The sequence below is a fragment of the Manis pentadactyla genome, chromosome 4 (assembly GCF_030020395.1).
Source record: "Manis pentadactyla isolate mManPen7 chromosome 4, mManPen7.hap1, whole genome shotgun sequence".
Taxonomy (NCBI): Eukaryota; Metazoa; Chordata; class Mammalia; order Pholidota; family Manidae; genus Manis; species Manis pentadactyla.
Window position 1 is genome coordinate 181,192,534 of NC_080022.1, and position 13,516 is coordinate 181,206,049.

Consider the following 13,516-nt stretch of genomic DNA (forward strand, 5'->3'; position numbering starts at 1 on the left):
AAGTGGTTGTACCAATTCCCATCTCAATCAGCAGTTTGAGAATTTCTCATCAACCACTTGTTAATTTGTTAAATTCTCTCCAATGTATTTATTTTACCAACATAATTTTCTTAATTGAAAACAAAGACAAGAAATGAAATAGTAAGGAAAAGAATTTTGTTTTCTTTAAAAAAAGAGAGAAATAAATGACATGAAAAGCTGAATTTTTTTTTAAAGATCAGTTAAGTTAATAAAAAAATCAGGAAATAAAAGAAAAAAGACACATATTTTAAAACCAAGAATCACATATGGGATAATACCATAGACTTTTATCTATCAAAAATACTGAAAGAACAATAAAATAATACAAACTATGCCTACAAATTCAACAGCTTAGATTAAATGGACCAGTATAATACATTTTAAAATAAAATGTTGTCTTGGCCTGGTTTGAGGTACTGGATAGAGGCTGTCCAATTTCCTTTCTTGAAGAGCTAATTAAATACACACGCCAATCATTTTCCTCCTGAGGCTCTCAAACTCTGGGCTACTGTGCACCTGCCTTGATCACCCCAGGGCCAGGTCCCAAACAACTTGTGACAGCCACTGTGCCCTGTAGTCCATGAAATTATTCAAATTAGCCAATCCACAGGGTGGGTGAAGCAAGCCTGAACTCCAAAAAGACTCCAATTGTGAGCCAGGAAACATGGCTAATGCTTCCCCATTTGCCCTAAATAGCCTGATTCCTACAGTTTCAGCTTGTTGCTATCCAATCCCTCATGCAACTGTGGCCCTGTCTGGCAGCCTTCTTTAATCTGAAGCTGTGAATAACAGAGATCTGTCTTTCATCTGTCCAAGTGTCATTGTATTGTGTCCCACCATTAAAGAGTATTTAAATCTTATAAAACCATAAAAACTCATTGAAGAACAGATTGCCTAAATAATACTTGCTATGGTCTCTGCCAAGTTCATATTCTGAATACTAACTCTCAAAGGTGATGATGTTTAGGTGAGGTCTTTGGGAGGTGATTAGGTCATGAGGGTGGAGCCCTCATGAATGGGATTAATTTAAAGAGGTTCCAGAGGGATCCCTTACCCCTTCTACCATGTGAAGACATGGAGAAAAGGTACCAGGTGTGAACCAGGAAGGTAGGTCCTCACCAGATTGTGACCATACTGGCACCTTGAGCTTGGACTTACCAACCCTCCAGAATTGAAAGAAATAAATTTTGTTGTTTATAAGCTACCCAGTTGTAGTATTTTGTTATGACAGACCAAATGGATTCAGATAAAATTATAGCTATTAAATAAATTGAATCCATAGTTTAACATCTTCCAAAAATGAAAACTCCAGACCCAGATGGTTTCTCTAGCAAATTCTCCCAAACATTTAAGGAAGAAATAACATAAATTCTACATGACAGCCTCTAGTAAATGAGACAGAAGGGAATACTCCCCAACTCATTTAATGGTGCCAGCATTATCCTGATAACCAAAACCAGACAAAACATTAAAAGACAGAATGCCCATAAACCAATACACCTCATGACCACAGATAAAAATACTCTTAATGAAATATCACAAATTGAATTTAACATTTATAAAATGCATAATACATCCTCCTATCAAATGAGATTCATCTCAAGAATGCAAAGCTGGTTCAATATTTGAAAATCAATCAGTATTAATTGGCCATATTAACAGAATAAAAGTTTAAAAAATTAAACTAATCATCTCAACAGATGTGAATGAGCATTTGACAAGCCTAAGATGATTCACTTATGATAAAAATACTTAGCAACTTAAGAATAGAAAAGGACTTCCTGAACATGATAAATGGCATCCAAAGGGGGAAAGAAAATAAGCTGACACTGTAGTCAATTGTGAAAACTTGGATGCTTTCCCCCTAAAGTTGGGAACAAAAAAAAAAGGATGTGCTCCCTTTCTACTCCTATTCATCACTATACTGGAAGTCCCAGCCAATGAAATAACACAAAAGAAATAAATAAATGGAATACAGATTGGAAAGGAAGAAATAAAACTTTCTTTTCACAGCTAGTACCATCTATATCAAAAATCCCAAAGATTACTTCAAATAAAATCACAATGACATGCCACTACACACCTATTATAATGCCAAGAAACAAAAACAAATTCAAACACCTGACATTGACAAGCGCAGTGAGGATACAGAGTAACTGGAATTTTTATGCAGTGTTAGTGTGGGTATAAAATGATACAGGAACTTTGCAAAATATTTTGGCACTTTCTTATAAACATACACTTACCACAGGAATCAATAATCCTGCTCCTAAGTATTTATTCAAGAAAAATTAACATTTATGGTTATACAAAAAAACCTGTTACAAGGATGATTTTATCAACTTTACCTATAATCACCCCAAACTGGAAACAACCCAAATGTCCTTCAATTCATGAATGGATTAACAAACTGTGGTATATCCATGCAGTGGAATATTACTCAGTAATGAAAAGGAGTGGACTACTGATACATGCAATGACATGGATGAATCTTAAATGTATACATTATGTAGTCCTAGCATATTATATTACATTTAAGTGGTATTCTGGTTAAAGTAACCCTAAACAAACAGAGAAGGTATCAGTGGTTACAAGGGGGTAAGGGTGAGAAGGGGAGTTGACGACAAAGCAGTTCCAAGAAATTTTTTGATATCATGGGAGTTTGGGTTTATTGTTTTAGCCACAATTACATGATTTTTTTAGTTTTCTTAAATTTTGTAGAACTATATGCCCCAAATAATAAATTTTACTGTGTATAAATTTAAAAATACAATAATGCCATGCTTCACTATCATACTGTACTGTCAGAATCCATTCCTCATTAAAAATAAATTTTTCAATAAAATTTCTCAATAAAAACATTAACTACATGTGTGGCTGGATTTTGTAGTTAACATTCCTACCTTCCTGTGGAGCATCAAACACTAGTCACTGGATGAGTCAAGAATCAGAGAGATGATCTGGTTGGCAATCATCATTTTTATGTTCTCAGTAAACTAATTTTATATGCCCCAAATTCTTTCCAAAGATGAATGGCTCCAGTAATTCTTCACCTCCCTCGTCCATTTCCAGTAACACTAACAACTTGAGTTTTCCTACATCTGCTCCACCCTAAGGCAAAGACAACTGCCTGTGGGGGATCAGCTTCTTGGTGAGAATAGGATGTTTCCACCCACCACTGTATATTGACACTTGCTATGCTTCTGGCCATAAATCACTTGATGACATCACATTGTTGCTATAAATCCATGAATAAATAAGCTGTCCTTCCATTAGGGAACATAAAACGGTCCATTTTCAGACTCAGTCTGCATACTGTTTATGGGTTGCTTGCTGCTTTCAGGGTTTTTACAAGAGAACATCCACTGTTTCTTTCTGGCTCTACTCCAGAGACTTACGTTAACATTGCCCATTTTCCAAGATACTTGGTGGGAACACTGCATAACACATTTTCCATCAGGGACCTGCACCATGTTTTAGTTTCTATGTCCCAGACAAATTAGACCCACTGTTTTACAAGTTTCTTCAAAGGGACTATACAGTAGCTCATTTTAGTAAATACAGATACTGCCACTCAGAAAATGAATCGTGTGATGATAGAGCCTAGAGCCTCCACACGCTAGAGCACATTGATTATTGCCTTAGGGTTCTGACCCTACTTTACTCAACTTTCTTAGGGACAGTTTGGCAGTGGGCTAATCTGACACTGGAATCAAAGGCACAATGAGTTTATCTGCTTTGGGGGTTGGGGAAAGAATAGTATGGGATCTCCAAGCACCAAGGGGGGGGGGTACATTTTTAAGACATTCATTCTTTTATTTCTTTAGTTGAACAAGAAAGTGATGCTCTAGTATCAATAGCCTCCACTTTCAGTTCTGTAATTTTCCTTCATGTTTTTAAAGTTGGGAGTTTGGTTTAGGATTCTAACTCAGGAGTACAATAGAGTGACAAAAAGAGATGCCTTAATTTTGCTCAAAGAAAGAGATAGATAGGTAGATGATAGAGAGAGGGAGAGAGGGAGAGAGGTAGATGAGAGGAAAAAAAAGGATTGACTTGGATAACCTATCAATAGTAACTGAATGGGCTAATAAGTAGCAATTCAAAACTTTTCAAATTTAAAACAATTCAAAACTTGCATATTTTTATTTCTATAAATGTATATACTAGATAGTTACAGGTAAATGATAGAATGAACAAAAAATATTGATGGCATCATTTTATATATTCTACATAGAAGAGAATTTCATAATGTATAGGAGAGTTTATAATGTATATTATATGTATGTATATAATGTATAACAAAAATGTTTATAATGCATATCTACATATAGATATATAGATATCATGAACCACTTAGAGAACCTGATAAAAGTTATTGGCCATCTCCCCAGAAAGTGTCCAGAAACACTTTTTCACAATGCTGTCCACAGATTTGAGATGTTCAAAAGGAATCCTGACAATAAGACAATTTAAAGTCTGCATTTGTCTATTTCCTTTCTTGCAAATGACCACTCTGTAATAGTCAGGGTTCTTCAGAGAAACAGAGCCAATAGGTTATTTATTTATTTATTTATTATGAGAAATTGGATCATATGATTATGGAGCCTGCAAAGTCCTATACTCTGTTTTCTACAATCTGGGGGACTTGGGAAAACCAGGGATATTTTTCCAGTCTGAATCCCAAGTCCTGAGAACCAGGGGAACCAATAATAGGTCCCAGGCCTAGTGCAGAAAACTGATGTCTCAGCCCAGGAAGGCAGCCAGAAAGACGAAGGGCAAATTTGTCCTTCTTCTAGCATGTATGCTATCCAGGCCTTCAGTAGATTGGATGATACCACCACACTGGGGAGGGCAAGCTACTGAGCCCACTGATTCAAATGCTAATCTCATCACAAAGCACCCTCACAGGCACACCCAGAAATCATTTTGAACTAGGTAACTGGGCATTTCCTGATGCAGTCAAGTTGACACATGAAATTAACTAACACACCCACTAAATCCCAAATGATTTTCTATTTTTGCAGTTTACAGTAGTAAAACTGCCTTTTAAAGCTTCACGCCATTGCGGATTCTGAGAAGCAAAAAGCAGGCAATACATAATATAGTTAAAAGTACAGGATTCATCGTCAAAAACTTATATTAAACCCATGTTTCTCATTTCCCAGCTATGGGAATATAAGCAAGTTATTTAAATCTCCAAATCTCAGTTTCTTTATATAGAGAGAGGATTAACTTCCTCATAGATTTTAGTTAGGTTTAAATAAGATGTAGTTGATATCTAGCAAATTCTTTTGCACATACTAGGTACTCAGTATATGGCAGTAGCTACTATTAAGTCCAAACTTCAGTGGTAATGTGGTGTGTGTGTTAGGAAGTGTATTCTCCATCATGAGGATATTAAAAAGAATTATATAAAATTCCCTGAAATGCAACATCTTTATGAATTTTCACTGGAGAAACTTAAGAGAATTTTCACTGCCCCGGGGTAGTGATGGTGGTGGTGGTGACATGTGTTTGCGTGTATGTGTGGCAGGGTGACTTCCCCCTTTCCAAATAACCAAGGTGGAAAAGCATTGTTGGTTTTATATACAAACTCTGTGACCACCAGCAAATCAAGAAAGAAGGAAGGGAAGGAGGGAAGGAGGGAAGGAGGGAGCAGCCCTTCTGGAGCCTTCAGCTGTGATGGGCACAGTAAATGTGATGGGACAAGACTGGAAGCTGGAAGACTACTGGTGACAGCACTGAATGGAGCTCCAGGTAGATACAGAGGTAACTAGCTGATAACAGAGGAATGTCCCCTCCTAGAGGCCCCATCACAGAATTTCCAATTCAAATGGATGCAGAAAAGTCTTAGCCAGGTTTCTCTTTTGTGCTTTCCATGTGGGTACAATCCTAAAATCACACCACGGCAATAATGCCACTAAATGCTTTCATTCAAGCGAGGAAACTTCTACAAAGATCCTTCATATTCTATCACCATATTTATCTCTAAGTAGGTATACTTCTGGGACTGCAGAAGAATTGTCCTGTATCTAGCTTTAAATTAGGATTTTATTGTGATGGGTAACATGTGTCAGGCGGCCGTCTTTAAATTACCAGGGCCTTGGGAAGGCTGTTTTCAGTATCTGTAGATGAAAAGTGCCAGGTCGGGAAGTAGAAAAACTGAAGTGACCATTCAGTAGTTCATCAAATAGCTGCCAGCCTAAATATGTCCCAAACAGTGTTTTCTACTGAGGCTTCATTCCGGCCTAAATCTAGTTCCAAGACCCCCCTCTTTTGACAGGAAAACTTTACATGCCAAGGGTCAGCAAGGAAACATAATTATCACTAAAATTGAAGCAGGTACTATTAAACCTTTTCATTTCAATTTGGAAATATAAGATGAAGAGTTTAATATTAACTCAGTCAGTCAGTTTCAATTAGGTCACCGTGTATTACAGTTAATAGCATTAAGATCACTAATACAGCCCCTTGAAAAACAAGTGCAGTATTATAGTTAGTTCACGTAGACATATTCTACAGCGATTTGATTATATTTATGTGTTTTCTTGCAAACTGCAGTGGTTTTTCTCAAGATTTTTTAGGTGTCAACATATGGTTTCAATTTCTCTGAAATATATAGCATAGCTTGTTCTCAGAGAAAATGCTGCCAAACAGGACTTGTAAATGTATCTTGAGGTAAAACTTCACATCTTGTCCTTTCCTATACGGCTCCTTGGCTAATGCCTGCCTCACCACCTCAGATGGAAAATCACACCATTACCCAAATGAAGTTTTCTCAACTGAAAAGGGAAACAGGTTTCCCTTTCTTATACACACTAACCTATGCTAATAACAGGTCTTTGCCCATCAGGAAGATAAAAATATAGACATGTTTAGCTACTTTATAATTGCCCATTATGACCAACTTCGTAACAGTTCAAACTAGAGGAATCAGGCTACCAAACTTAACAGAATGTTTTCAGTAGAAGAAATTTTAAAATAATTCTTACATGGTATTGCTCTAAACACAGGAAGGGAGAGAAAAAGGGGTAGTAGGGGAGAGAAAGAAAGAAAGAAAGAGAGAGAGAGAGAAAGAAAGAGAGAGAAAGAAAGAGAGAGAGAGAGTGAGAGAGAGAAAGAAAGAGAGAAAGAAAGAAAGAAAGAAAGAAAGAAAGAAAGAAAGAAAGAAAGAAAGAAAGAAAGAAAGAAAGAAAGAAAAAGAAAGAAAGAAGGAAAGAGAGAGAAAGAAAGAGAAGGAAAGAGAGAGAAAGAGAGAAGGAAAGAAAGAGAGAAAGAGAGAAGGAAAGAAAGAAAGAAAGAGAAGGAAAGAGAGAAAGAGAGAAGGAAAGAGAGAAAGAGAGAAAGCAAGAAAGAAAGAAAGAAAGAAAGAAAAGAAAGAAAGAAAGAAAGAAAGAAAAAGAAAAAAGAAAAGAAAGAAAAATTAAATTGTATTTTATTTCTAATAAAAATATTGCCAGGAATTGTGAAAATGCTGTATTTCCTGATGTACTAAATATTTGTACAGAATTGTTTATCTTTAAGGCACATTTTAAATTCACTATTTGTGCATTTACTTAATACACATTCAAAGGTTTTCTGTTTATCTTTACAGTGTGTGTATGCATGTGTATGTATACCTATATAAATAACATGTGTGTATATATCTATTTAAAAAAAAACAAAACTCTGGAATGTAAATTTAAAAATTTGGTTGACATTTGTATGTTTTTGTCTATGTTATAACCCAAATCCATGTAGTGTATGGATCCATTTTTATACCTAGTAACTTGCTGGAGACGTTCTCCTGCGTTATAAATCCTCAGGGAACATGGAACTGCCTGGTTTCAGTGGTTTTGTAGAGCACACATCCCTGTAATACATGTGTATACCCACTGCTGATAAAGATGCAACGTGGCTCATACAGGAAAAAGATGTTAAAAGTTCGTTTTTATGTTTAGGTGAGCAAGGAGACAAAACTGGTGAGAAAAGGAGGGATTTTGTCTGACATTTCCCCCTCAGCTCCAAATGATTATCTTGAAGTCATAAAAAATCCAGCAGTCCATTAAACCGTATCCTTAAATTATTCAAGATTTTACATGCTTGACCACCTTCACAGTATTATTATTTTGTCTCATACCAATAGCGTTTATAAAATATGTACATAGAAACAGACTAAATAGAACTGGTCAGTGCTGTGCTTCAGTGAGAATACAGGTATTATGAATGTGTTGTCGGCAGATTTTTACTTTTATTCTTATTTATTTATTTTAAAATATATTTAAAAACATAAAATAAATATATATTTATTTAACTGTCTGAAGTTACTTTGATTAGTATTCTCTTGCTTTTGCTTATGAAAACACAAGAGATTATATGGAGAAAATGTTTAAAAAACAGATAAGCAAAGATAATGAAATTAAAACTTACATGGGTTACTGTACAGAGATGTGTAAGTATTCACATGTGCGTGTCTGTCTCTTCTTTAAAAAATAGGCCCATAACCTACCTAGTTTTCTAAAAACATAAAGATGGATCAAGAGCATTTTTCCTTTCCAGTAAATACATTTCAGGTTTTTTTGTTTTTGGGGATATTTTACAGCATCATGTTAAAATAATTATTGCTACTACAGAACACCGAACTGTATATACAAAAACTGTTGGACTTTTAAGTTGTTTCTGGTCTTGTGGTTGTTTTTCTTATTTTTAAAAATTCACAATAAAAAGACTTCTTTTTATTGAACGTTTGTTATGTGTCCAACACAGTGTTTAGTGCCTTGTGTGGATAATCTAGTCCTGAGGTTGACAAACCACCACACCCAGATCCTGCCCACAGCCTCTTTTTGTAAATAAACTTTTACTGGGACACAGCCACACCCGTTTGACTTTGCCTATGGTCGCTTCCCCACTACAACAGCAGGGTTGAATAGTTGCCACAAACATCATATGGCCTACAAAGTCTAAGATATTTATGAGCTGACTTCCGGTATAAGGTCCAATAGAACCTTCCAGAATTATGGAAATACTCAATATCTTCCCATTACAATATGGTAGCCACTTTGTATATGAGACAACTGAACACCTGAAACGCAGCTAGTGGGACTGAAGAAACGAATCTCTAATCTTTCATTATGATTAGTGTAAATTTTAATTTAAACAGCCACATATGACTGGTGGCTATTGTACAAGACAGGCCTAATTCCCTTCATGAAGCCATGGAGATCATTTTACAAGAAACAGTTTATATTATTCTTAGAGTCATCTGTTAATATGACCAAAAAAGGCGGGGGTCTGTTTCTTGGTGTTTTGTCTTCTCTTACATTCAGCTGCTCGTTGGAGAAATTGAAATATGCAAATGAATATTATTTAGTCCCATCAGCTACCAGGGCCACACGATGGCCTTCATGACCCTTGACATTTTTGCTTTCAGGCCTCCCTTCTTGCACTAAATAAAGAAAGGAAGAGAGAGGCAGGGAGAGCAAGGCAGAGAGAGAGAGATATGTAAAATCATATTTCACTACATTGGTATTAAAATGAATATATTAGTATTATATACTAAAGCATTTTCTTTAGCCTTTAAGTACATTCTGTTTTTCTGATTTTTAAAATAATTAAAGACACCTTTGTGAGCCCCTAAAATTGCTATGGGTCCTGGTACCTTGTCCCTTACTCTTCCTAGGAGCAGTAGGTCACATTAAGCATCTGCCTATTGGTGGCTAGATTTTAGCGGCAGCACAGAGGTGTTTCAGTTTTCAGAAACTTTTCCTGTTTTTAGTAATTGATTCCTCTGGGATAAAAGTTATTTTATCCTTTAAACTGAAAGTATTTCAAAAGGTTAGATAACAATGGAAAGTAATTCATTATGATGAATGGTAATTTGATGCATGATTTCGTGCAGTCGCTTCCAGAGAACAAGAGTGACGGTGAGAAAGGCATTATGTAGAGGATGGGGGGCTATTAGGAACAGGTGATTTTATGAGCAAACCTATTGTGCATATGCGCTTCCTTCTACAATTAGAACACTTTTATAGCTCTTTTCTCTCTTTCAACACTTGAGAAGCAAGTGCCACATTCTGGGGAAGCTGGGCAATGCAGCGGATAGCCACTCAGGGGCCGGAGCCAGGCTGGGACTGACGTTTGAGTTCCTGTCCTCTCCCTTCACAGCTGTGTTCCCTGGACACATTTACCAAACCTCCTGGGGCCCGTGTTTTCATCTGTGAAATGAGGATTACAGCCCCTAGTCCCATGTGGTTCTTGGGAAGCACACATGAGTTAATAGACCACAGGCTCTTAGAAAAGTACATTGTAAGTCTGACACATAGTAAGCACTGCTGAAATGTTAGCTCTTCTTGTGAATGTTACTCTAAGCTAGGGGTACAGGATGCGTGCGAGGAGCCTGGCCCTCGAGGAGCTCACATCCGATGCATGGATCTGTTCCGTCTCATGTTATAACTTCAATTGGTTGCAGTAGCCACTTGGGCTGTTTGTTAAGAGTCCTGAGGTTTTCTCTCAAGCTCAGAGAAAAAGAGCGTTCCAAGTGTAGGAGGAGGTATGGTGATGTGCATCGTGCATTTTCATTCTTGGTCTAACAAGGTGAAGGAAAAACAAAATCAACATTTGCATGAATTATTTTTATAAGCTAACAATCTCCCTTTAAACACAGGTGCCTGGCCTAAGGTAACTTCATATTCCTTCGTACATCATATTTGTCTATTTGAGTGATTGACGGTGAGCATTCAGGCAGCAATTTGTTTAATTTTTGACATATTTTCTTCCCCACAAAAAAGCACTGTGTGCTTCGATTTCACAGAAAGGAACAGAGAAATTGTAAAGAAGATGCAAAAGAACAGCAATTGAGAAGCAATGGTTGTATTTTGGAAGAAGGACCAGCTTTTGTTAGATCCATCTATTTCGTACGTGGCTTTCTAAAGTTCTGTTCATCATGTCCTTTGCTGCAAAAATACTTGGCTTTATAATGATTTGAAAGCCTGTCTCTGTTTGCTTTCAATCTTCCAGAAGCAAACGGAGGCAAACAAATGCTTTGTAAATGAAGAATGACCAAAATGGTCTAAAACAGCCTAGCCAATAACAAATGTCCTCTCTGGATAGCCATTTACAAAATTACTGACAATGCAAATCTTGATCAGAAAAACATATCTATAAGGTATAATTCTTTTAACTTAAATTAATCATACATAAATCTGTAGAGTTACCTGGCATCGAATATATGCACATATATGCACATCTTTATCAATATCCCTGCACATTTCCATATTTCATTTCCAAATAGGTAAACATCTGCTGGAACTATATCCTTCTGAGGTTACTTGAGTTATAGCAAAGAGATTGATTTTAGGTTTCTTTTTTTTTTTAAGTCCTTTTCCATTGAAAATAATTGAAAAATGAAAAATTCATACCAAAATATTAATATTTATATAAATGGATTTTCTCCATATATAATTACACAGTCAAATAAATCATTTGGAACGTAAAATGTATTTTTTAATTCCAACAACTACATTCCATTTTCTAAATTTACAATTTTTAACTAATTCTTTAGCATTGCTTTTCCCAGTTTAGCGAAATAACAGTAACATCTCGACATTTGTTCTACTCATGAGCTATAGAGACACTGGAATTAGTCTGTAATTTGATTTTTATTAAATGCATTTTAAAAAGTGAAGAGTTATTTTGGCAAAAATAGGTGTTACATGGATTTTTAGAGACAAGTTAACTAGATGTCATTTTGGAGTCTTAATTAGCAGAATTTAATTATAAAATATGAATCCCTTGCTTAACATACCAGTACCAAAGTGTAGAAACAATTTTACAGACTGTCATACAAATTAGTTTCATTTAAAAGAGTTTCCATGACCTTTCCTCCGATTTTCTAGTTTGTAGACCTCCCAGAAGAACTGGGGTCGATGGGGGGACAGAATGCGTATAATTTCAATCTGAAGTCCAGACTTGTTAATATTTAAGAGTATTTCTTTTTAAGTAATTTATTCCTTTTGACTTTACATAATAATATTACAGTGTATGCAATTTCCCATGGTGCTTGTATTTCCTTAACTCTGAAATGCAACTTCTTACGTCACCAAAACAAACAATAATGACAAGCAACTTCGTAAATAGGACTCTAACGGCATCTATGATTCCACTCGTCTACAATAGGGGGCAGCAGACTTTTCCCGTAAAGGGTCATGTAGTCAAGATGTCTGCCTCAGGAGCTCCTGGCTTCTTTCTCAACTGCTCAGTTCTACTCCTGCAGGACAAAAGCAAGACTGACTACCCATAAACAAGTGGATGTGGCTGTGTTCCAATACAACTTTACTCACGGTAACTGAATCTTGAATTTCATATGATATTCACACGTCACACAATATGATTTTTAAAAATGTTTTCCCCAACCATTTAGAAATGTAAAAACCATTCATAACTCACGGCCCTGTACAAAAAGCAGGAGGCTAGCTGGATTCGGCACGTGGATCTTAGTTTGCTGATCCCTTTCTGGTCTATCGTTCCTTTGACTTGCAATCTCTCTCCTAGGGCAGCTATGCTTTTGTTGTTTACCTATTTTGTTTCCACCATCAGACCTTCTTATCATATCTGAGAAGAATGCCAGTAATGCCAGTTACCTGAACTTTAATGAAAGCATTTAGCGCGTTGGAGTATTTTATTGATAGGGACCTCTAGAAATGAACTCCAAATTTGGCATCTCCCAGAGTCTAAAACCAAGCTGATGTAGGGAAGGAAAAGATTTCCTTGACCCTCTTAGGATCCCTGGCAGGGTGTGAAGATTAAACTGACAAAGATAAACAGGAGAAGAGCATACACATTCTTTCATATAAATATTACATGACACGAGAGCCTCCGTAAGGAGAGGAAGACCCAGAGAAACAGCGACACAGCATTTTCATGCTATGTTTGAGGAGGAACAGACAGTTGGGGAAGGAATAGGGTAGGTTAAAGAGAGTGAGGCAATTGTGAACTGGGGGAAACCGCAAGATCTGTCTATGAGGATTCTTTTCAGTCTCCCTTTGTTCTCAGAGGTAAGGATGTGCGTTTCCTCCGGTACAGGGATGGCACCTCTCCCATGAGGGTTTTATGACCTGTTTCAGGAAAGACAGACAAGGTGGGGAGGAGGTCAGAGTGACTGTCCTGCTTCTGCCATTTTCTCAAATTCCTTCAGCTTAAAATATTCAGTATTTTGGGGTAGCATGTCCTGAACTCCACCCCTGATTTATAGACAGTTGTTTGAAAAATAGTTTGGTTTTCTATCAGCAATTATGATTTGTTATCATTCTCTCAAGTGACTATTTTCAAAACAATGATAGATGATAAAGAATAAGACATCTGCCCTTTGTGCAGGGTATTTCTTAAACCTAGAAAAATGGGAATATACAGACTACTATGGAAGAAAACCAATAAAAGCACCATGAATAAGCCTTTATGTCAAAAATGTAAGGTCTGAGATGCAGGAAAAGAAGATCAACATCACTAATCATCAGGGAAA